We start from the raw sequence: 27,535 nt of genomic DNA, 5'->3' as shown, positions 1-27,535 counted from the left end.
GTAATTAATTTTATGTCCCACTAACTACTTTTAGGGGACCAGAAGGCCAGCGCCTCAACCGTCTGAGCCACTCAGCCTAGCAGTTTTACAATTGACACTTCCGAAGGGATATTAAGCAGTCTGCTTTTAGTTGCTTCCGACCCAGCTGCTGTCACTTCTACCGGCACACGTTCCCCAGAGAGCAAGGCGACATAATTTTGATGTCCAAAATTACTTGGTAGTTTATAAAAAATTGTACATGATATTAACTTCATGAAGACAGAATTTGTTGGTGCAACCAATTGCAGGGCTTGTACCTGGCCCACTGCTAGTTTGAGAGTTACAGCTACCCATGTAGCCTACACATTTCGGCCGCTGAAGGACGGGTAAAGTTCTTTTGGATGGAGCACTTAAGCCTACCAACAATTGGTTTTATGTCGCACCGACACAGATAGGTCTTATGGCGACGATGGGGTAGGAAAGGCCTAGGAGTGGGAAGGAAGTAGCCGTGGTCTTAATTAAGGTACAGCCCCAACAATTTGCCTGGTGTGAAAATGGGAAATCATGGAAAACCATCTTCAGGGTTGCCGACAATGGGGTTCGAACCCACTCTCTCCCGAATGCAAGCTGACAGCTACGTGACCTAAACCCCGCAGCCACTTGCTTGATTGTCATCTTACACAAACTACGTTATTAAATTTATTTATTTATTTATTTATTTATTTATTTATTTATTTATTTATTTATTTATTTATTTATTTATTTATTTATTTATTTATTTATTGTGCTTCAGACAGGTATAAACCTAATGATGTGAAACACATATACAGTACATATACTATTACATTAGCTAAAATCAAATATAAAATTATATTATCTCTTATGAAAGTCCTTGTAAAATAGTCATAAATGAATTAAAAATACACTTTTCTTCAGTAACATAATATTACAAATATTCGGTTACATATGCACGTAGTATAACAAGGTATTTAAAATATTACAATTAAAATTATTTACTAACGGCTTTAAAGCTGCATTAGTACTGTAATTATACATTATGGTAGTGATGTTATCGAAGATAATAATGATGATGAGCTAGATGGTATTACTAGAAACTAGAAAGAGGACTTATGTTATGAGCTTAACAATAAGAGTCAGCAAAGTGGAATTTTAACTTAGAACAGAAAACAATTAAGTTATTTGTTTACATTGTTTTACTATGGAAGTGTATATAGTTGCAAATACCTCGTATATCTGGTCTGTACTCATTGCTATGTTTATCAAATATTTTCATTGAGTTTAACACTGGTGAATTACTATGTTGTTGGGTTCTTGATCTCGAGCAGTAGGAAGTAACATGTTTTGGGCGTGTAGATGGATTAGGGACAGACAAGTTGAACAGAAAGACCAAGTTAGGACTACCAATAACATAGTTAAATAATTTGTAGACAAATAGAAGAAATGCAATTACTCGTCTTTTTGCTATAGACTTATAGCCAAGTTGTTTCATTAAGTCAATACGAATCAAATTTAGGGTAATTATTACTTATTTTGTACGTAATGTACCTAAGAAATTCGTTTTTCACCCTTTGAACTTTGTTTTCATATAGTTTAAAGATGGGATTCCAAACGGTCGATGCATATTTTAGCCGACTCCTTACAAAGGAGGGATTTGTGAAGTCACGTGTGCATCTCTTAATAAGTCCTAATATTCTGTAAGTATCTGCAACAACTTCGTTTATGTGTAGAAATAACGTCAATTTAGCGTCAAAATGCACACCAAGATCCTTGATTGAATCCACTGATGACAGATTAGTATTCAAAATATTATACGAGTGACTAATTTTATTTTTATTCCTGGAAAATACCATTATATGGCACTTGTTAATGTTAAAATCTAACTTGTTAATAACGCTCCAATGTGATATGCTATTGAGGTATTTTTGAAGAAATCTAAGTCTTTCTGTGACTGAGTGGTTTTGAAAATTGTTTCATCGTCTGAAATAGCAATATGTTTGACTACTGTATGCATTTAGGAAGATCATTAATAAGATGCAAGAAGAGTAATGGTCCAAGATTTGAGCCCTGTAGGACACCAGATCGAGTATTGTAATACTCAGATTCAAATTATAAGACACAAATTGTTGTCTATCAGAAATATATGGTGCAAATAAGTTGATTAAGCTGTGGTAGAGTGTATAATAAACTAATTTATTTAAAAGTACATCGTGATCATCTTTATCGAATGCTTTTCTAAAATCTGCGAAAACTACATCAACTTGGCCTGCTGCATCCATTGCTGCCGATACTTCATGAGTGATTTGTCATTGTCGATTTACCCGGTCTGAGGCCATAATGGGTATCAATGATGATAATTTCTACGTGTTTGAACACATGCCGATATAGGGTTTGTTCGTAAGCTTTTGCTAACGCGGAAGAAATTGCAACGGGTCTGTAGTTATTAATTACTGGCTTGTCCCCGGATTTGTGAAGTGGACTAAATTGTGTTATCTTCCACTTCGTAGGAAAAGTTCCAGTTCTTAGCGAAATGTTAAAAATAATTGAAAGAGGGTATAATAAAATATCTCCACAGCCTTTAATTATATACGGAGAGATTAGATCTGGGCCTGCGGCTTTTTTAGGTTTCATCTTGCGTATTGCGTTTTGAATTTCTGTGGTACTAATTTCATTAACATTTAATACGTTCATCAATGGATCTATTTCCGTATTATCATATTTCGGTAAATCATACCGCGCCCGTTTCTCTGAGTATACAGGTGAGGAATAAACTGCAAAACTGTCAGCAAAAGATTTGTCCCTTAATAGTTCTTTTCCATTGTATTTTATTACACTGACATAGGGGTTCCTTTGCTTACTTTTAACGAATGCCCAAAAGTTCTTAGTATCCACGCCCATTTCATGCTCTACCTGCCCTATAGGGCAAATCCGGTACAGATGCCGCTCCGGTACAGATGCCGCACCGGTACAGATGCCGCATATACCGTAGGCAGAGGTTCCCATCGTCTGACCTAGATGGCAGTGTGTGTGGTTTCTCAGTTACTAAGGTAGAAATACTGTCAGCGGGTGTGATGAAAGTTGCTCGTATATTAGGCCATTATAGCCAATTTCTTGAGGTGAGTACATGTTTCCTCCTGACAAAGTTTTTCCTTGTGTCCATTTATTGTATATTAAGTCGGTTTCAAATGATTAAATCAGCCGTTTTTAATACAGTAGAAGTCAGAAGCATAACTGTAATTGATAGTAAGCTCATTTTCGGCCATGTTGGCCTTGACGTACGACAACAGGACGGTACGACCTCTCTAACTGATGATTGGGAGAGTTGCCGCACGACAGTCCGGTAGAGATGCCCCATTGAGATCAGATTCTAAAAGTGATCTGGAAACATTCAGTACTGAGAGGGTACCAATATTTTATTCGAATATGATATCATCTCACGATTCTTAAAATACATAATGTATTTTTATCGCTTTCTTTGTTAACATTACTGTCATTATATAAAATTATAATATTTTCAGAAATAAACTTTTGTGATATGCCTACTCAGTACAAAAGGAAGGGCACTGTCAAACGAGCTCAGTGGACGGAGGAAAATTTAAGAGAGGCTGTTAACAGACTGAGGGCAAAGGAAATTCTATTCAGGGAGGCAGAACGAGAGTATGGGATTCCGGCACGAACATTGAAACGACCGATACCAAAACTGCCCAAATCAACGTCAGTAAGACGAAAACGCAACCCAAGGCACTTACTGACGGATGCTGCAAACATTGACGAGAAGCGTCAAAAACAAAATGAAAAGGAAAAAAAGCCGAAAGAAAAGAAGAAAACCTCCTCTGACGCTGCACGAAACAGGGCACAAACAGTGAAGAAAACCATCTCAGCAAATGGAAAGAGTCCAATAAATTCAGAAACGAACCGCTGCTGTGAATGTTGGGAAAATTATTTCCTAACCACAAAAAAAGATGACTGGATCCAGTGTTTGAGTTGCAACCAGTGGCTCCATGAATCTTGCTCAATATATAACGACAGGTGTGTAGATTGTGGCAGAAAAATTGCTAGAGAACAAAATGCTAGGAAACAATCGGTATAAATTTATACTTAAGTACAATATCAGTTTTTGGTTCAAGAAGCATATTTTCTAAGGACTAATTTACTATGTCAGGGCAGAAGTATATTCATGATTATATTGATGTTTTCTTTATACAATACGGAGAAAGAATCCATTGCACATGGATATTCATAGTAAATTGAAATTAAAATATGATTAAGTTAATGTTGTAAATTATGAGTTCGATTTTTCCCACTGAATGATGAAAAATTATATCGATATAATTGTCTTATAATATGTGTTCTAATGTTCAGGTATATTAAAGGTGAAGTAATGAGCTTAAATTTGGATCTTTCTTGATTATTTTACTTGCGGCATCTCTCCCGAGCAAAGTCGGCATCTATACCGGGTGCCAGGGAGAGACGCCGCTGAAGCAACAATTATTTTGTTCTTTCCTTTCTCCCATTTATTGTCAAATACCAACGTTTTGCTCATATCTGACCTAATGTACATATTTTAAAGTCATGCTCTGTCAATTTGCAGCAGTTTTCAAATTATGTCTACGAAGTTATAACAAAAGATATAAAAAGTGCAACTCTACCGGATTTACCCTATAGGTTTTATACTCAATGCTTATATCTTTTTTAACACTTTTCAATTCTTTGAATTTCAAGAAATGGGAACCCTGATTTCTCTGCCCTTCGCGCATTTTCCTGTGATGGTAAGCTTTCCGCCTAATATTTCTTATTATCTCATGCGTAAACCAACAGGAGTATCGTTTCTTTTTCCTGACGGTTGCCGGAACACAGGAATTTATAAGATAATAAAATTTAGAATAAAATATATCTAATGCCTGGTTAACATCAGAGTAATGTCCGACTCGTTGGCCGAATGGTCAGAGTACTGGCCTTCCGTTCAGAGGGTCCCTGGTTCGATTCCCGGCCGGGTCGGGGATTTTAACCTTCATTGGTTAATTCCAATGGCCCGGGGGCTGGGTGTTTGTGCTGTCCCCAACATCCCTGCAACTCACACACCACACATAACACTATTCTCCACCACAATAACACGCAGTTACCTACACATGCCAGATGCCGCCCACCCTCATCGGAGGGTCTGCCTTACAAGAGCTGCACTCGGCTAGAAATAGCCACACGGAATTATTATTATTATTATTATTATTATTATTATTATTATTATTATTATTATTATTATTATTATTATCAGAGTAAATTTCCAGAAAGCTCCAATCTATGTGCGAAAGTCCTCTGTATAACAATTAAAAATCTGCCTTGTTATAATTGTATACAATTTTACTTCGCGCATCATTATATTTTGCTCCCTTTTTCGGTAACAGAAAGTAATGTTTAAGGCCGGGTGATGTTTGTCCTCTGGTACGAGAGGATGGAAGTTTTTGTCGACAGTAATGGGAGTGATACTTTTTTTTTTTTGCTAGGGGTTTTACGTCGCACCGACACAGATAGGTCTTATGGCGACGATGGGATAGGAATGGCCTAGGAGTTGGAAGGAAGCGGCCGTGGCCTTAACTAAGGTACAGCCCCAGCATTTGCCTGGTGTGAAAATGGGAAACCACGGAAAACCATCTTCAGGGCTGCCGACAGTGGGATTCGAACCCCCTATCTCCCGGATGCAAGCTCACAGCCGCGCGCCTCTACGCGCACGGCTAACTCGCCCGGTGATATTTGATATTTGACAATACTAAGTCAAGCATTCTGCCATTCGAACATACCACTATTCTACTTACCTGGTATTATCCAAATAGATTACAATGTTACAGAAAAATAAAACTTTCAATAATTACATTCTCAAATGTACCAGTAGTGACTTTCACAACACAGCAGTATAACTGTTGGCAGTACGTAAAATCTCGCAAGTCACGAAAAATATATTACCGGTACCACATAATGCCAACATGCGAAATGAAAGATAAATCTAAGACGTCGTAACGACAAGCAGGGTCCGTACAATGTTTGGTTAGCGTCGCAGAACGTAATCCAACACTTAGAAAATAACTATAAATCACTACCTTCAGCAATAATGAGGGGAAAGAGTTAGGTTGCTCCCTTAGGGACTAAAGTCACGCGGCTCGGCCTAAACGTACCTAAATATAGGACAGAAGAGAGAGGAAATATCGAAGAAAGCCTGGATGACATTGCTACATCGAGGATTATCAATGACTGTATGAAAAAACTGATTAATTCAAATCACGCGGAATAATATAAAGAGAAATTACGACACTTTCGATCATCCTGTCCTTCTCTGTTAGCTCAGACCCCATTGTAGTTGAGGTGTACATACTTGGCAACATGTGTGGCCATAAACCATACCATCTTGCTAAGGGTGATTAGTGTGCAATGTCACGTACGAACATGATGTTATGCAGAATACTAAAGGAGATTTCTCTCATTTGAGGACGAATTATTAGGTTGATCCCATCCACATCAAAATGAATAATTCTTTATTACTTTGCAAGAGAGGATATCATTCCTTTTGCAACCCGCGACATAATACACCTAGCTCGAACAGTTCCAGCTCATCGGTTGTGGCAGCCTACTTTTGGACAATAACTTTGTGTTAAGAAAGGAAGATATGAATTTGGAATTTAATAAGTGATGTTATATCAGAGGTCATTCTTTGTGCTTAGACAATTATATCCAGGTAGAATGAAAATCATAATAGTTGTACAAACTTTTGAATCAAATGGCGTTTAGTCTATGTAGGATATCTCCAATTGAGGATTTATTTTGGCCAAGGAAATGCACTTATCCCTGTCAGCTCGTCCAAAAATAGAGTAACAAGAAAATGTATAATTTACTTAAATACATTTTGTTTACAAAATTAACTTTGTCTCTATACTCTGATAGGGCACAGTACATAAATTCAATTCTCATAAAATAATTTTATTAATGCGTCCACCTATTCAATGCTTGTCTTGCTGATAATAGTAAAAATTCTTTAAAACATCAGTACATATTCGACCTATCATATTTGGCCAGCTTCAGCTGAGATAAAAATTAAACTAAACACTTAAACAATGAACGTCATTACATAGATATATGTTAAGAAAAGTAAATTTAAAACATATTAAAAGTGCACATTGATTAATAAAAAGTATGTCAACTATAATGGGCGTTGCTTGCCGATTGTCAGATGGAGAATGTTCTAGTGATTACTTCTTATTAAATCAAATGTCCAATCACCAGTAATCACCAGAAGAAATTTTTCCCGCACCCTGGTGAGGTCACTGGAGCGATCTACGTCACACATGCGGGTAAGACCCAGTTTACAGCAGCGTGTCCTTCCTAACGCCAACGTCCTGTAGAGCAGGGCCTCTCAAACGCCCAAAATCTTAATCGTGCAAACTGAGGCGCAGAGTTCCTGTGAACAGTGCATCGGTCCCACTCGACTCGACTCGAACCAAAGCTTCGTCTCTGGGCTACTCGGCTGAGCTCGGCTCAACTCGGCTTGGATTTGGAGCGCTACGGACCAAGTGAGGAAGAGGGAGACAGGCGGAGCGAGAGAGACAGGCGCGGCGTGGGAAAGAGAGAAACAGCACTATTGCTCCAAATCGAGGAGTGGAGGTCTGCACTCTGGTCAGCCAAGCGAAGTCGTCTTTTTCACCGTGCACAGCGTAATGTACTGGTGCTTGCACCCTGAGAGGCCCTGCTGTAGAGGGATGTATTCAACTGTAACACCCCATTTTCACTACAATCCGTTCCATAGCAGCTATGTGGGCTATCCCCGCAACCCTCAGTCTTATGACAACGTACTGTGTCGGATTTGCTGCGTCATCTCTCAGACAGCTTCTTAGTTGACCTCACATGGCTGAGTGAACCCTGTTCTAATCCTTGAATGAGCCGGGAATGGAATTCGAGACATCCGAGAAAGAGGCACAAACGCTATGCTTCACCAAGAGCCTGCTTGACACAGGTTCGGTTTATGCAGAATGTGAGGACACAGCGAGGGCCTGTAGTACAGTTAGAAAATACTAATACTACTACTACTACTACTACTACTACTACTACTACTACTAATAATAATAATAATAATAATAATAATAATAATAAAGGCGTGTGGCCTCCGGAGAGGCCTGTAGCAGGTCTTTCTCAGTGGATGCCGTATGGGCGACCTGCGCGTCTGTGATGGGGGCCCCACCTAGGATGATTTCTAATGCTTAAGACAACACACACACCCCCAGCCCCCAAGCCACTGGAATTAACCAATTACGGATAAAATCCCCATCCCTGCCTAGAATCGAACCCAGAACCCCGTGGACCAAAGGCCAGCATGCTAACCATTTAGCCATGGAACCGGAAATAATAATAATAATAATAATAATAATAATAATAATAATAATAATAATAATAATAATAATGGTCGGAGTGGCTTGTATTCGGGAGACAGTAGATTTGAATCCCACTGTCGGCAGCCCTGAAGATGGTTTTCCGTGGTTTCCCATTTTGACACCAGGCAAATGCTGAGGCTGTACCTTAATTAAGGCCACTGTCGAATCCTTCGTATTCCTAGTCCTTTCCTATCCTATCGACGCCATAAGACCTATCTGTGTCGATGCGACTTGAAACAAATTGTACAAAAAAGTAATAATAATAATAATAATAATAATAATAATAATAATAATAATAATAATAATAATAATAATAATAATCCACAGCCTGTTTCCAGTCATTCGATCGGGTCAAGAATGGAATGAATGAAGCCCCCCTCTAGCGGCGAGGATAGGAATTGTGCTGGCTGCCGAAGTCTGTCGCACTCCTGGGACAATGATTAATGACTGGTAGATGAAATAAAATGGTATTGGAGAGTATTGATGGAATGCAAGATCACAGAGGAAACAGGAATACTCGGAGAATTACTTGACCCGCTTCCGCTTTGTCCAGCACAAATCTCACATGGAGTGACCGGAATTTCAAGCACGGAACGCAGCGGTGAAGGTCCAGCGCGTTGCCGCCTGAGCCACGGAGGCTAATAATAATAATAATAATCATAATAATAATAATAATAATAATAATAATCGTAGTGTATACCGAGCTCGATAGCTGCAGTTGCTTAATTGCGGTTGAACCCCACTGTCGGCAGCCCTGAAGATGGCTTTCCTTGGTTTTCCATTTTCACACCAGGCAAATGCTGGGACTGTACCTAATTAAGGCCACGGCCGCTTCCTTCCGACTCCTAGCTCCTTCCTGTCCCATCGTCGCCATAAGACCTATCTGCGTCGGTGCGACGTAAAGCAACTTGCAAAATATATATCGTAGTATATGTATGATTTCAGCTACCGTGTGCAGGCATTTTGATTTGATGCCATTTAAGCTGCCAACGGATCTATTTCGACTTTCCGTTGTACTCTATCGGGTGCCGACATCGTAAAACATGGAGTGTCGAATGGATCGTTGTCCACCCTTCAAAATTTGATTTCCACTACTGTGTTTCTTGTTCCACCGCATGTGCGTTGCGAAGTAAGCTACAAGATCATCAGACGAATCAGGGACGTATGTGGTAGAGGAAATAACTTTAAAAAAATAAAAACATCTTAATTGGAACTAAGATGGTGACGTCACCTCCCACTCAGAAGGCTCATTGTGTGCTAGCCTTCTGGTACTGCTTACAATAGACCAACGGTAAAACATTCTTAAATTAAAACCTTCATTATTGGAGAACAGACGAACAGACGCGGAGCGAAGTTCTCTGTGAAACGTAAAGAAGTTCACCTTGTTTTCTGACACGGCAAAAGCCCAAAATCTTATTATCATGTCTACAATTACGGGCCGTGAAAGCATCAATCTAAATATTACGAGTGTTGTTGTAATGTTAAATCGATAATAGTAAATAAATACAACTTCCCATTTCACATATGTTACAGCTAGGAGTGTTGAGTACTACTCAGAACTTTTCTACTCTTAAGACCGCGTTTAACTTATAACACCAGTAATGGAAAAAGTACAAGAAAAAATGTTTTTTTTTTTTACAAGTTGCTTTACGTCGCACCGGCAGGTCTTGTAGCGACGATGGGACTGGAAAGGGCAAAGAGTGGGAAGGAAGCGGCCGTGGCCATTAAGTTACAGCCCCTGCATTTGCCTGGTATGAAAATGGAAAATCACGGAAAACCATCTTCAAAGCTGCCGACAGTGGGGTTCAAACCCACTATCTCACGAATACTGGATACTGGCCGCGCTTACTGAAAAAAAAAGTAATTGGGCTCGATTACAGTTACTTGAGAAATATGTTACTCAATTGGGATTACAGATTACGTTTTTAAAAAGTAATCAGTAAAATCACAATTACTTCACAGACTGTTAGTCTTAAGGAACTCGCTGATTTTTTTTCTTGGGGCTGGAATAATACAAAAGTTCGTAAGGAAAAGGAATATACTACTTCATTTTGTGTGTGCCTTGTTTTAGCATAGAAGCATTAAGTGGCTATCATCACTAGGTGAGACTAAACATGATACCTTGGAATTTTCAAAATGATCTTTTCCCATCATTGTTATTTTAGTTAATTACTTTTAACGTGTCATTAAATCTACCGACTCGAGGCTGACGTATCTGAGCACCTTCAAGCACCACCGGACTGAACTAGGATCAAACCTGCCAAGCTGAGCTCAGAAGGCTAGCGTTCTACCGCCCGAGCTACTCAGCCCGGGGATGTTCCATTATTTTTCAAATAAATAAATTGGTTCTTAAAATTCTCATCGCTAATCATTGACATCTTAACGGGGGTGTGTACGTAAATCTTTGCATTTACTGAAATGAAATGGCGTATGGCTTTTAGTGCCGGGAGTGTCCGAAGACAAGTTCGGCTCGCCAGATGCAGGTCTTTGGATTTGACTCCCGTAGGCGACCTGCGCGTCGTGATGAGGGTGAAATGAAGATGGAGACGATACATACACCCAGCCCCCATGCCGGAGAAAACCAATTATGGTTAAAATTCCCGACCCTGCCGGGAATCGAACCCGGAACCCCTGTGCCCAAAGGCCAGCACGCTAATCATGTAGCCATGGAGCCGGACTGCATTTGCTGAACAGATGCCCTACAGGGGCACCTGAAGGAATGCCTGTGTTTAATTTTAAGAACTTTGTTGGAATGTCTCTGGAAATACAGGAGAGGTAAAGTTACTAAGTCTGCTGTAGTAGAACTGAAAAATGTATCTTCATCATTCTTTTTTTTTTACATTTCTGCTTCCATGCGATGTATATTCATTACTAGAATGTAACGATTACAGTTTTATTTCAAGAAGTAAAAAATTACATGTTTAAAATGAACGATTACAAGTGAAAATTGTTAAGAAATACATCGTTACAAGTAATTCGAATACTTCTCAATTACTTTCCAACTCTGCATAACACAAGTCTTGCTCCATGGCTAAATGTTTAGCGTGCTGGCCTTTGGTCACAGGGGTCCTGGGTTCGATTCCCGGCAGGGTCAGGAATTTTAACCATCATTGGTTAATTTAGCTGGCACGGGGGCTGGGTGTATGTGTTGTATTCATCATCATTTCATCCTCATCACGCCGCGCAGGTCGCCTACGGGAGTCAAATCAAAAAATCTGCACCTGGCAAGCCGAACATGTCCTCGGACACTTCCGGCCTTCGCTCCCGGCACTAAAAGTCATACGACATTTCATTTCACTCCTGTAAACACTGTACTTTTACCTGTAGATAGTGGGCCTTGCCTTTGCTGGCCTATAATTGCATTTCTTTCCACACCGCTAAAGAGGCAGGCTGAGTTATTCATTGTTGCTCAAGACCTGAATATATCCCTGCAGACCATGGCTAACACATTCTGCGTAGTACATTTGCGAACTGTTGGAGGCAAGGTCGACATGCTGGCCTTCACCATTGTAATGGAAACACTGGTTTGGTTACTTCTTAGACACAGAGAACCCCACCGTCTCCCAAATGTTATAAATCTATTATTTTAACAGACATGTATTTCGCAAAAAGAAAATGCATAAGATATCTTCATTTTACTGAGAAAATGTTAAAATATTAAAAATACTACATACCCTCAGGTCTAGCCACCCCCCCCCCCCCCCTTCCGACCCTGAAAACTGTCATATGGGCGCCGATGGGCCATTGTCAATAATGTACTTGGACCTCGCTGTGTAGAAAGTGCCATTAAACAAGTCAAAGACGTATCATACATTGATGTTTGCACTGATGGCAGCAATCATGGAAATATAAAACTGTTTCCTGTGCTCATGCAGTATTTCGACTACATGAATGGAGGGCTGCAAGCAAAGTTAACTGACCTGCACAGTGTTATTAATGAAAAAGCTGCAACAATCTCTTCAGTGGTGTTAGATGTCCTGCAACAAAATGGAATTTCGGAGAAGTGCATTGCTTTTGGAGGAGATAACTGCAATACGAATTTTGGTGGCCTGAAAAGAAGAGGAGATAATAATGTATTTTCTAAACTCAAATCTCAGCTTAATGAAACCTTGATTGGAGTAGGCTGCCCAGCACACGGTTTGCATAATTGTGTTCAACATGGAGTTGATTTATTGTCGATTGACGTTGAAAGCATTGTGTTAAAAGTGTTCAGCTACTTTTCTACATTCACCATAAGGAATGAAGAGCTAAAAACTTTTTGTGAATTTGTTGATGTGAATTACAAATCCCTATTGAAGCATACAAAGACTCGTTGGTTGTCACTTTTTCCAGCTGTTGAAAGGATGCTTGAACGGTATCCAGCACTTCGGTTTTATTTTCTGTCTGTGGATAACCCGCCAACAATTTTGAACAAGTTTTTCACCAATAAGTTAAGTGAAATGTATTTAATATTTTGCAGTCTTTAATGTCAGTCTTTCAAGAGAACATTCTTCATGTTGAAAAGGAGAATAATTCCATTATTGAAGTGAAACAGGCTCTTGAAGAAACTATTGGCATTTTACAAGCTCGTTTTTCAAATAATTCTGTTCCTATGAAAGTGAAAGAAATGATGAAAACTTTGAAGGAGGAAGACAGTGATTCCTTCATGAAAGAAGTCCATGATGTAATTATATAATGCATGCCTGGAGTACCTTGGAAAATGGTTACAACCACTTGAAGAATTCAGTACTTTTAAATGGGTGACCTTAATTTCAGATTTCAACTGGACTGACCTTGAAGGTACTGTTAAATATCTTAGTGCTAAAGGGACACCTACACATTGTTGATGTTAGATTATTTGATCAATTTGTAAATCTTCAAAAGCATGTTGAAGTGCAAAATCAGAATGAAAATTTCTTGAAGGAACCAGTCCATAAAAAATGGGCTGGTTTTCTAAATAGTGTCAATATTACATGTTCTTTCGAGCTACTGAAATTGGCAGAAGTGTATTTTGCAATTTCCGCACATAATGCCAACGTAGAAAGAATTTTTTCTTTAATAAATGCACAGTGGACCAAAGAAAGAAATAGGTTAAGTGTTGACTCTGTGAAATAGTTGGTGTCAGTGAAATTTAACATGAAAGACTTCACTTGTAACCAGTTTTATGACTATTTAAAAGACAATAAGGAGTGGCTCAATAAAACAAGTAGCTCTGATAAGTACAATCAACATGAATAAGATATCAGTGACATTCCTGATTTCAAGACTTCACTTGTGGCCAAGCAATATGAATAAGGTACGCTAAATAAATGGTTTTAACAAAAAATTTAAGCAATTTTAATGCTGTCCTGGTTTTGTCCCGCTTTTTGAACTCAAAAGTCCTGCTTTTGAGCCGTTGTCATCTGGTAACCCTAACCAGAGGTGCACATAAGTCGACTGTAGAGACATCTGAAGACAAAGTTCGAAACTTCTTCGGAAATAAGTTTCACTGTTCATATAAAGGCCGGTCTCCACTGTTTAACATTTAACACCAACATGTTAAATTTAACATGTTACAGTTGACATGTATATTGTGATAGTGTCTTCCAATTGACTTTGCATGTTAACTCAGAATGTTGAGTTAACACTTTTAACATGTTGGCGTGTTTTCCGCTCCAAGTGGAAAACATGTCAAGTCAATTCGTTGTTCGTGCGTTGTCGGCACAGCTTCGGCAACTTCCATGATGTTTCCATGCCAACACATAACCTAAACGACGCAAACGACGTGCTCCTCATGAAGTAGGATTATAATTACAACACTCCGCAACACTCCTTCTCTTTGTTATAAGCTACAAATACAGTACACGCACGTGTGTCGTTCTCTCTGCACTATACTAAAATGTATAGTCAGAAATGGAGTAGAGCAAGGAGATTACTCTGGACTTAATTAATGATCTAATAGAAAGGCCTTATTTGTGGGATGTCTCATCAGAGGAATACAGATATAAAGGGAAGAAAGCTGACAGTTTCCAGGAACTCGAAATATCTATAATTGTTCCCGCGAGTAAATCGAAAAAAAACTAGCGTCGCTCCGCTCCCAGTACAGTCGAGAATTGCAGAAAGTTCAGAAAATTCGGTAGTCGGGAGCGGACGAAGTTTATACCCTGTACTTCAAAGTGGTTTGCTTTTGAAGCAATGAGCAGAGTGAGGGGAGAAAATGTGCCTAATAAAACTGCATTTCTAAATCATAACAAGAAGCAACAGTGTCAATAACAAAGGCCAATTCCTCTTCATCTGAGTCCATTGTCCTTATTTAAAAATACTAGACACCATCTAAATGTATTACAATAAATTGATATGATGAACTACCTGTATATAAACAAAGGATGTCAAGTTTAACATGTTTATTAAGTGTGAACACAATGTTAAATGAAACAGTTTTTGACATTTAACATTTAACATGCTGATGGTGTCACCAGTTAACATTTAACACTTTTAACATTTAACATGTTGTTGTTAAATGTTAATCAGTGGAGACCGGCCTTAACAGGTGGCCTTCTAAAAGGCGCTCACTTCAAATGAACGAAGTGGTTGTACCTCCAGTACAATTATTATTATTATTATTATTATTATTATTATTATTATTATTATTATTATTATTATTATTATTATTATTATTTGTTGGGCGCTATTAGCTTTTCATCCCACTAACTACTTCTAGGCTATTGTTTTATTGTCCCGCAGAAGTTATTTTATACTACGTGCCGGTAAATCTACCGACGCGGGACTGGCGTAGGCCTATTTGAGCACCTTTAAATATCACCGAACTGAGCCATGATCGAACCCACCAGTTTGAGCTAAGAAGACCAGCGCTTTTACCATGTCAGCCACACAGCCGGCTATTATTATTATTATTATTATTATTATTATTATTATTATTATTATTATTATTATTATTCCTGTGCTTACCCTAAGAATATAACCAAGATGTAACGCGCCACATAATGAAACAATACCAGCACAAAACCAGCAACAACAACAACAACAACGTTATGTAATCGAGTTTAGGTACGCAAAACAGGGTACAGGACGACATGAAAACTATGAATTGTTGGATTGTTTGATTTTCTATTTATTTTTTTTTTTTTTTTTTTTTTTTTGCTAGGGGGCTTTACGTCGCACCGACACAGATAGGTCTTATGGCGACGATGGGATTGGAAAGGCTTAGGAGTTGGAAGGAAGCGGCCGTGGCCTTAATTAAGGTACAGCCCCAGCATTTGCCTGGTGTGAAAATGGGAAACCACGAAAAACCATTTTCAGGGCTGACGATAGTGGGATTCGAACCTACTATCTCCCGGATGCAAGCTCACAGCCGCGCGCCTCTACGCGCACGGCCAACTCGCCCGGTTTTTCTATTTTTCGTATACATTTTCAAGTGCATATATATTTTTCGTCCATGCAGTCGTGCGTTAATTACCCCGACGTACAAGATTACCACATTGTGACAGTTTCAGTATTATGCTGGTAGGTCCTTGGTCGAGGAGCCTCCCATTTGCGAGCTATATGAAGCCCGCAGCTAAGGGAAAGCAGCTACGATAGTCAATATTTTTACGTAAGGTGAAAGCACGTACGTATTCCTGACATTGCAAAATCTCGTCAGCACTTAAAGAAGCGGTACTCCTTGACCAGATGACTTGTATGTTGTTTCTTAGAAGGCAGCTCCCAAACTGAATTGAGACTTCATTAAGAAAGTCACGGTCTTTCAAAAAATGTAGCCAACTTAGTAAATTTGTACGATTTTCCGAGAAGTTTGTGGAGATAACATTCAAACATTACGGATCAATGAAGGAATGGTCAATAACGCTCTGATGTACCGATACTATAAAAATAGAGCAGGCACATAAGTGAGAATGTTACAATGGGCCGTTATTGAAAGTGAGCGAACATTGTAATGATTGACTCTGAAGGCTGGACCTTTGCGAACGGCAGTAGCCTACTATCCAAACTGGTGACCATCCGCCGTAGTGGAGCGCCGAAGTTTCGCTGGGGGAGACGCGAGAACTGCGTATTTGTTAAAAGAAAACGGATTTGAGTCATCAAAGGCGATTTCTAAACATGACGTACATAAAATGCGTTGAGAGCAGTTGGATCGCAAAAGGTTAATAGTTTTTCATCCTACAAAATAATTTAGAACTCCCTGGTTAAATTGGTGTACCATTTGTTAGAAAACTCAGTCTAGAAATGTGTTTTCGAAGATTACGAATTTATAGTCAGTATTTCTCCATTTTACAAATGTTTGTATTGAAAACTCTGTGCCGGGCTAAGTGGCTCAGACGGTTAAGGCGCTGGTTTTCTAAGCCCAAGTCGGCAGGTTCGATCCTGGCTCAGTCCGGCGGTATTTGAAGGTGCTCAAATACGTCAGCCCCGTGTCAGTAGATTTCCTGGCACGTAAAAGGGCTTCTGCGGGACAAAATTTCGGCACCTCGGCGTCTCCAAAAATAGTAAAAGTAATTAGTGGGATGTAAAAAAATAGCATTAAAAACTCTGCATTTTCAGAACCAATCGAGAGTTCCTTACATTAGTGGCAATGCCATTATAAGCTAAATAGGCCGCCTAGAGAACGGTTTTGCTTTTAAATCCATTGCTTTGTCTTATGAATATTCACTGAATATGCATCTCTTTTTAAGCAAAGCCATCTCCATATAGGCCCTGAAGATCTTTGTATGAGTGGAAGATCAGAGTTTCCACTATCCATAACCAGCACTAATTGGGTTAGATGTATGCCTGAGTGCTTTTGCCCCTGAGCAAAAGCTAGTCATTTTTGGGATAGGCTGAGTGAAACTCAGGCCATGTACACGTCCAGAAGTGGAAATATTGTTTCTTAATTTTTCCGACTCCCTGATGGGGAATAGAGCCTACATCCTTCCAGGAGAACCGAGCACATCTTTACTGCCTCAGGTAGGCAATGCCTGAATAAATATAGACCGTATGTAGCCTATCTATCTCTCACAAACTAATGGGCAGTTGTATTAGAACTTTCAACAGATCTTTACAGTATTGGTAATGGAAATAAGACACTGAACCAAGATCGAAGTAAAGACAATCTTGTTATCTGAATCAAATACATTTATATAATAATAATTCCTTTCAAAAGTGCTCTAAGTTAAAGGAACCATCAATACAATTATAACTGCATTGTGAACCAGAAAGACTAACTGATGAAATTAGAAATTTCGATAGAGACTTACAAAAAATCTGTAACTGGACTGACATGCATGGACTTAGATTAAATAATGTAAAATCTCAAGCTATAATAATTTCACATCCTCAGCTTTGTTCAAAAACCATAAGCAACTTCACTTTACCAAAACTCTACCTACAAAATTCATCCATTGATTTCAGTGAATCTATCAAAGATTTTGGTGGTATGATAGACGAACATCTTTCTTGGAAGCAGCAGGTTACCAGCATCTCCAGGAAAGTATTTGCAACGACTTAACTCACTTAGAAGATTCCACCACATATTTTCTCGAGTATTAAAGAATGCCTCATTTGCACTCTGGTATTACCTCATTTTGTCTACTGTGATGCCGTGTACAACGACCTGACTGCTACTCTTAACAACAAAGTACAACGCGTGCAAAACGCCTGTGTTCACTATATATGTGACCTACATTAGTTTGACCATGTTACACCTGCCTATGATGAACTCGGTTGGTTGAAACACAAACAGCACCATAATCTTCATGCTTTACGCCTTCTTCATCGAACACTCTCCTCACACTCACCTCCTAACTTGTACAGTCAATTTCACCACCTCTCATCCAATCATAGTTTCAGAACACTGTCAAAATCTGATACACTCTTATCTATTCCACCTCACTGCACCACATGATACACAAACTCATTTGTTATATCTTCAGCGCAACAATGGAATACACTACCCGTCTCTGCCAGAGAAGCCTCACCTTCTAGGTTTAGGCAACTTTGTCACTGACACCTACTAAATTGTTATTCGTATGTTATGGAAATATTGTAGATTTAGCCTTTATCCAACTATAGACTTTATATAATCTCACTGTTATTATGAAGGTTAATAGAAATTAGGTAATCATGTCATAATTGTGTAAATAATGATCTTCATCATCATCATCATTTTCCTATTTTTTCCTATTTTTTCTTTTCTTATTTTTGCTCTTTATCATAATATTGTATTGTTTAGTAGTTGCAAGATGTTTCAATTGTAAGTCTATTTATTTTAATTTTTGCACAAGTAGATACTGTATTTTCTGGTTAGATGGAAGAGAGGGCCTAATGGCCTTAATCTTGCCAGACAAAATAAATCCATTGTATTGTAATCTTAAGCAAACTATAAAAATCACTTAATTTGGTTCAGTGAAAATAGAAGAGTTGCCTAATACACATGCAAATATTTCAGAATTCTTGCTACACATGTTTCAGAAAAACACGGAAATAAACTGGATAATTTTAAAATGGGTGTGGTACGGCGTTCCAGAGCCCTGCAAACAAGTGATACATCTGCCTGCGTTGCAGTTTGCTGAGACTACAGAGACATTGGAAAGAGACAGCAAATGAGTTTTCAATTGGTGTATTTGCATTTGAAAGATTACAGCAACAGAAAAAGAAAAGTCAAAGTGAGGCACTGATTGACATCGAATGCGAGACACCCACATGGAAGTCAGCGACGCTGACCACCATACCAGAGGTGCTACAGTTACTCATCCCGAAACTGCCAACATGCATGCACACTGTTAAATCTGAAGGACCATTATCGGACACATTTCTGTTTATTTTTCTTGTAGATCAATCTCCCAACGTTTGAATGAAATTCATGACTCTCTGTAGTTAGCTTTTGGAACATAAAGCCAATTTTTATTTCTTCCCTTCTTTGTTAATGAATTTTATCATCACGGTCCATACCAGTAGCAATTAGAGGTGTACAAACTCCGCATTTAACTTGCCCATGCTTGCCTGGAGAGCAGGCAAGCAAGCTAGCCGCACGTAAACAACAGTACAGGCAGGCTGCTGCACTCCTGGCCAGGTCAAGCTCAGTCCATCTTGGACAGGCTACAGGTTATCTTGCTTGCTTTCTTCTTCCTGCTGCGTTAATCAATGTTTGCTCATTCACTGTGCTGATATGAGACTCGCGTGAATGCAGACGGGATACGTGCCAGAATTTATATAGGATTTGTCAACACAAATATTCTTTTATATGGTTATTTAGTATTATGTTTGTCATTACAAAGTTATGTTTTTAAGTTTATTTCGTAATTCAGACGTCTTATGTAACTTGATGGGGTTTTTCTTTGGAAGCACGGACCTGGAAAGGATGGTGCTAATGCTGATGCAGAATTATTTGATAGGATAATCAGCTATGTGGGGAACGACACAGGAAAGAACGTTATTGTGGCCGGTAATCTCAGTTTATCAAATGTTAACTGGGAGAATGACAGAAAGTATGACAAAAAATGGTAAGTAAGTTAATCTGGGAAGAACAGCTGAATTAGAAAGTGATGGAACCAACTACAGAGGAAAACATTCAAGACGTGGAGCTGATAAAACCAGATAAGGTCTATAGAGAAACTGGAGTGATAGATGGTATAACTGATCACAAAGATGTTTTTGTTGTAGTTAAATATTAATGCGATAGAATGGAAGGGTGTAAAAGTAGGACTACTAAGCAATATCATATGGCTGATGAGAGATGCATGGGGGAGATTTTAAAAAGTAATTATGATCAGTGGAAAATGGTAATAAAAATGTAAATGTCTATGGGATGGGTTTAAAGCAATTGTTGAGAAGTGTGAAAACAGGTATGTAGATATAAAGGTGGTAGGGAATAGTAAAGATGCACTATAACAGAGAAATAGAGATTGAGAAGGAGATGCAGATTAGAAGAAAATAGAGTTATGAATGGTTGCAAAAGTAAGGAGAGATTGAAGGAACTTACTAGGAAATTGAATTTAATAAAAAAAAAAAGTCAGCTAAGGATAACATGATGGCGAACATAATTGGCAATTATATGAATTTTAAGGAAAAATCGAAGGATATGGATAGATACTTTAAGGAAGAAACAGGTTCCAGAAAGGACACTCCAGGGGTCATTAATGAACAAGGGGAGTGTATATTTGAGGACTTACAGAAGGCAAAAGTATTCAGTCAGCAGTACGTAAGGATAGTTTGATATAAGAAAAATGTCCAGATAGAGGAGGTTACAGATACTGGCAAAGTATTTTATCAATGATAATAAAAGTTATTTAAGTCCGGCTCAATGGCTAAATGGTTAGCGTGCTGGATTTTGGTCACAGAGGTCCCAGGTTCGATTCCCGGCAGGGTTGGGAATTTTAACCATAATTCGTTAATTTTACTGGCATGGGGGCTGGGTGTATGTATCGTCTTCTTCATCATTTCATCCTCATCATGACGCTCAGGTCGGCTACGGGTGTCAAATCAAAAGACCTTCATCTGGCGAGCTGAACTTGTCCTCGGACACTCCCGGCACTAAAAGCCATCAAAAGTTGAAAGCTAGAAAGCATCTGGGATTGATAAGATGTCTGGGGATATACTAAATGCAAGGGGTTGGGATATACTGTAGTGTTGTATTTGAAATACATATTTGATTACTGTTTGCATGAAGGAGCTATACCAAATGATGGGAGATTTGCCATAGCTATAGCTGGAAAGTCACGCACTGTCTCCCAGCATGCCTTGGCACAAGATGACACCACTTACACTCTTTGCCATGCACATCATCGCAAGCAACTGTTGTATCTTATATTAATATTGGTACTGTAACGTGACCATATAGTTAGGAAGTTTGTGACTCAAAAGATACATTCCAATCTCATTTTCCCTTACATAACCTGTTAACGTGGTAATTAAGAGAGGATATCGTATATTACACAAAGAAATATCTTTAAGTGACAAAATCATCAAGAATTATTTAGTGGATGTGTGTTAAGTATATATGGAGATAGAGTGATACTCAACTTCGGTGACTCTGTAATAGCTTAAGGCAGTGCCCAACAATTTTTCTGATGAGGAGGAGGAGAAGAAGAAGAAGAAGAAGAAGAAGAAGAAGAAGAAGAAGAAGAAGAAGAAGAAGAAGAAGAAGAAGAAGAATTAGCAGTCGTAACATCTTTGAGCATGGTTTGGTGTGGACAGTTGAAATGTTTTAAGATAATTGAGCATCCCACCGAATGTGAAATAAGGTCTTTGATTTGATTTTTTACAGCAAGGAATGTGTCAGCTGTGGACATTCATCAGCAGGCTGTACAGAATAAGCAACGTGGTCTATTGTCATCTGGAGTTTTGTTTTTGCATGACAATGCACGACCTTATTCTGCTACTCAGACTCAAGACTTAATCCGATCTTTTGGATGGGAGCAAATGGACTGCCCACCATACAGCCCGGACCTTGCGCTGAACAATTATCATCTGTTCCATTACCTGAAGTAGTTCCTTGCTGGTCAGCGGTTTAACACAGATGAAGAAGTGAAAAAAGTAGTTGAAGAACAACTTCAGTCAGAGGTGGCAGAGTTCTGTGATGAGGGGGATACAAAAACTTAATGTGGAAAGACGACATAATAAAAAGGTTTTGGCAATATCATTACTACTTTTATACTTTGTAAAAGGATGATTATTATTAAGCAGTTAATTACAGGCCAGTCAGCTTGATACATGTAAACTCTGGGAAAGCATTTTTTCTGATTATATTAGGACATGCTTGCAAAATTACTAATTGGTTTGATAGAAGGCAGTTTAGGTTTCAGAAAGGTTATTACAATGAGACTCAAGTTATAGAATACCAGCAAGATGCAGCAGATAGTTTAGATTCAGAAGGTCAATTGGACTGTATTGCTATTGACCTATTGAATGCTTTTGATGACTGCTGACAAAAATGAGGGCTATTGGATAAGACAAAAGAATGGTCAAATAGGTGGCTAAATTTCTATAAAATACAACTAAGAGAATTAGAGTAGGTGAAGCATTTTCTGATCCTGTAAACTATTAAGAGTGCTGTCATGTGTGCAATATTAGTGGACCTTTATGTTTTCTTACATATAAAAATGATATGAGTAAAGAACTGGGATCACAGATAAAGTTTCTTTTGCAAATGATGTTATACTGTATAGAGCAGTAAATAAGCTACAGTATTGTGAACGACTGTAAAAAAAAGAAACTTACGACAATGCTGTGAGATGGACAGCAGGCAATTGTTTTTGGCATGTGGCCTCAGAAGAGGCCTTGTGTAGGTCTTTTGTGCATCTATGAGGATGGGGCCCTACCTATGATGAATTCTAATGATGAACACAGCACACACATCCAGCCCCCGAGCTATTGAAATTAATCAATGAAGGTTTAATCCCCGGCCCGGCCAGGAATCAATTCCAGGATCCCCTGGACCAAAGACCAGCACACTAACCATTTAGCCATGGAGCCAGAAACAGCAGGCAGTGGTATGATGGTAAACGGAATTAGAGTCAGGTTGTAAATTTCACAAAAAAAAAAAAAACCAGTCCTCTCAGTTTTAATTACTGTGTTAATGGAGTGAAAGAACCTCACGGGGATCGCTAGGAAGTTAGGTGTTAATATAAGGAAGATCTTGATTGGGGTTATCACATTAACAGGGTTGTAAATAAAGGTTACAGATCTCTTCAAATGGTTATGAGAGTATTTACAGGTTGTAGTAAGGATGTAAAGGAGAGGGCGGATAAATCTCTGGTAAGACCCCAATTAGAGTATGGTTTCCGTGTATGGGATCAACACTAGGATTACTTGATACAAGAACTGAAAGTGATCCAAAGGTAAGAAGCACAATTTGATCTGGGTGATTTTGGACCAGACAGTAGCTTTGCAAAATTTGGCAAACTTTGGGCTGGGAAGACTTGTGAGTAAGGAGACAATCTGCTCGACTAAGAGGGATTTTCAGTGATTTCTTCGGAAGAATGGTGTGGAATGACATTATTAGATGAACAAGTGGAGTTTTTAAATAAGAAAGATCATAATATGAAGGTAAAGCTGTAATTCAAGAGGACAAATTGTGGCAAATATTAATTTGAAGGAAGAGGAATTAGGCAATGGAATAAACTTCAAGGGAAATGTTCAATAAATTTCTAAGTTCTTTGAAATCATTTAAGAAATGTCTAGGTATACAAATTGATATGGAATCTGCCACCTGGGTGACAGTCCTAAATGCAGAGTAATGGTGATTGCCTGAAAAGATTAATTGATTTATTTATTTATTTATTTATTTATTTATTTATTTATTTATTTATTTATTTATTTATTTATTTATTTATTTATTTATTGATGTTGAGTTACAGTGACACAGATATGCCGTATGTCAATGATGAGACAGAAAAAGGCTAGGAGTAGGAAGGAAGCAACTTTGACCTTAATTAAGGTACAGCCCCAGCATTTTCCTAGGGTGAAAATGGAAACCATGGAAAACCATCTTCAGGGCCCAACTGTGGGGTTTGAACCCACCATCTCCTGAATGCAAGCTCAAAGCTGCATGCCCCTAACCACATGGCCAACTCACTCTGTCAATTGATTGATATAAAATACATGTGTGAATGCATAAATTAGATAAGTAAATGAGAAATTATGTGAAAATTAATGACAACTACATTTTGTTTCAGCTTGCTGTAAGATGTAGTGTTTGGCAGTTATGCTCTTTCAGTTATGCTAATCCTTCAGCAAGCATACATTTCTGAAAAGCTGTGGTTTGAAGTTTCAATTCTCGAGAATGATGCCGCTAGTGTTCTTGCGTACTAATCCTCTCCACCAAGCTGATCGACGGTTAGCTGTATGAAGAAGTGAACAGAAATCATTCAGCTGCAACAACCGTCCACCCAGCCGAGTGAGTGGGAGCGAGTGGCTACGACAGCCAAGTGCATCTGTACCCAATTGAAAAAGCAAGGTACAGTATATTGCAAGTAATGAAGGCTCACCTCACAGAAATGTTCATTGAAAGCTTTAGGGGAGGTACTATCCCAGACAACTTTAACACCTCTTTAGTAAAGATGCTGTACAAAGGAAAAGGCAATTCAGCTGACCCTAGCACCTACAGAGGGATTTCACTGGAATGCGTCAATCTGAAGACCCTCACCTAGATGATACACAAGAGACTATCTGGTCTAGTGGATGAAAAATGGCCAGAAACACAATTTGGCTTCAGGAGAGGAAGATCAATGACTTAAGCAGTTCATTGATGCCAAGACAAAATACAGGCAACAATTGCGACCCTAAAAGATGAATACATGCCATCTCTATTGATTACTTGGTCAACAGGACCATCATACTAGACAAGTTGACGAACCTAACTGAACCATAACACTACCTGGTAATCTTGATCAGAGGAATACCCACAAGCAATGCCGTCAGGGTCACTGATGGGATCAGTATTTCAAATTCCAGTGAACAAATGAACAAATGGTGTGCTCCAGGGTGATCCACTAAGTCCCCCTCAGTTCATCATTGCTAACACAGACATCTCTACTGCAGCCAACACAGAAAGGATGAAGATTCTCATGTACGCAGGCAACAAGATGATCACTTCAAAGTCGCATAAGAACTTACAGGATACAATGGATAAAGTAATGGAGGGGCATGATGCAATGAACTGGAGATCAACAGACATAAAACCATATTCATGACTTTCAGAAAAGGAGGGAAGGGTGCAACATTTTATTTAGGAGATAAGCCTATAAAATTGGTGCTAGCCTTTACTTATCTAGACATCAAACTTCCAGAGCCACCTTCCCCAGGCATATAGATGCCCGTGTTAATGTATCAATACAGGCAATGAACAGCATCAGAAACTTACAGAAACTGTTCCTTAAAACTGCCATGAGACTGTTTGATCTCAAAATTTCACCTGTAGCAACTTATAGACTGGAAATCCTTTGGCCATATTTGAAGCCTAAACAATTGCACAGAATAGTGGTGATGATCCAGGCAACCTTTCTAAAGAAGTTCCTATGCATCCGCAAGTACTCTCCATCTTGACTGACTTGCGAATTATCGAGGGAGCAGTTTTATCCTCTACCGACACCTTCAAGAGGTGCCCGAGAGAGTTGTATGTGAAAAAAACAGTACTTGGAACAATTTTTACACCATGAACACCATGACAGACTGTGAGTGGCCTGAAGATGGTTTCTGCGTTTTCCCATTTTCACTCCAGGCAAATACTGGGACTGTACCTTAATTAAGGCCATGGCTGCTTCCTTTCCACTCCTAGCCCTTTCTTATCCCATCATCGCCATAAGACCTATCTGTGTCGGTGTGATGTAAAGCAAATAAAAATAATAAAATAACACAACTTAATGTGAAGGCGTACAAAATCAAAAGCCCATAAAATTGATCAAGAATAACATTACGAGTACACTGACAATTGTTTGTTGTGATGTGCTCTGTCTCTTTTTCTGCCACTCGTCTCTGACAGATGCATTGCTGATGAGTACCAAGTGAGCTAAGGGAGTTACCTAGCCAGGTAGAACAGTCTTCCTGAATATTGGCAGAAATTAGTATGCCATCCTCTGATTCATATGTTGTAGTAACTGCTGATATGTGACACACTGGTCCATCCCATATTCATATTTTCACTCTTGCTGCGAAACGGTAATATTGCCACTATATTGGTGAATTTAAGACTTTACAGGCAAGTCCATCAACGGCAAGCATTACAGATGGGGATTGCCTCTGTTGTTAAGTCGACATGGTAATCAACTAGCTGATAATGATGGTGATTATTGTGATTGTTTAAATAAGCCACAAATCTGCTCAGTCATTAACCACTATTGATCAGAAAGATAATGAAGATGACTATCAAAATGCGAAGAAAAGAGCAATCACTCGAAGATTGAAGGATAAGGGAATCAAAACAGAGGTAGTTGCTCTAATATCACCGAGCTTGAAGGAAACAAAATGTGATGACCTACCATGTCTTAAATCCGTGAAACTTATCAACTCTGACATTACATTGACACACTATTGTTAGCTGAGGTGGTCTACCGCTTTACTACCTCAATTATACAAACAGTAACCCATCAATGATGGGTACGACAGCTAGTAGTCAATAATTGTGTGTATCACTTCAAATTCTAATATTTGTTTGTATGCTCTTTCCTTTTTACATCAAGTATCTATCTAAGCAGCAATAGTCCAACTGTTTCTCCCTCACTCTCATACATTCTGGCCATCTGGCTGGGTAACAGTTGTCTTGGGAGGACATGTCCCTAATGAATATGCCACAAGGGCAGTAAGGAGTTTCTATTTCATTTACTATAACATTTTATGTTATTTTGATTATGGAAGGTCTGGGATTAAGGCACTTGTGGGATGACTGGAGTACAAGGGGTAGAGGCTTATGAAAGATTGTTATAAGGAGGGTAAAGGATATACAACTGCAAACTTGGAGGGAAGAATGTTGGAAATGACAGACACTAGACATATTTATTAGGATCTGTTTAGTTAGTAGGATAAGAATTAGTAATGTAAACAGATCAGCGAGATGTGGTTTCTTATGGTGGTTGATGGGCTTGTATAAGAATAAGGAATGGATAAGGAATAAAGATACAATGGTATGTATTTTATGTGGTGAAGTGAGGGCCGATTACCATCTGATATTTGAGTGTAAAGAAACCAAAGGATTGAGAGAAGTGTTATTGAGTGAGAACCAGATAAACAAGTTAAGACAGACTGGTAATGATCAAAAAATTATTTGGTGGCTTTTGAAAGAATGGAAATGTGTTGGGAGTGTATGTAAATATTTAAGTGCAGTGAGGAAATTGTGTATTAATAAATTAAGTGTAAGAAATATTTTTAGGAGTGAAGGTTTTAACAGGGGTTACGAATGATGGGATCTTTTATGTCTGCTTCTTATTGTTATGTTAGGTAATGGTAAACACTTGGTAGCTTGTTATGATATGTGAATATATAAAATTAACAGAGTAAAGACAGAAGGACATGTTGTGAAGGTGCTCTGCAAGATAATTCTTCTAGCTGTGTCAATGAATATAGGAGAGACAGTGACCTAACTCAAATAAGGTAGGTCATGTCTGAATTCATAAGGGAAGGGGGGAGGGGGTGATGGAAGGCTCCTACATTTGGCATTCTGACGGGGAAGCCTGGGAAATATTCCT

The 27,535-nt window shown here is 38.8% G+C and overlaps 1 protein-coding gene across 1 annotated transcript in view; it reads left to right on the top strand.

The window, feature by feature from the left end:
- The window catches only part of LOC136863215 (group 3 secretory phospholipase A2), a 204,265-nt gene that overhangs the window by 140,982 nt on the left and 35,748 nt on the right, over nucleotides 1-27,535 (top strand). The gene's annotated exons all lie outside the window — the stretch shown is intronic.

This window comes from Anabrus simplex, chromosome 2 (genome assembly GCF_040414725.1).
Source record: "Anabrus simplex isolate iqAnaSimp1 chromosome 2, ASM4041472v1, whole genome shotgun sequence".
NCBI lineage: Eukaryota > Metazoa > Arthropoda > Insecta > Orthoptera > Tettigoniidae > Anabrus > Anabrus simplex.
Note: the sequence above shows the minus strand (reverse complement) of the source record. Positions and strands in the feature narration are given on the sequence as shown.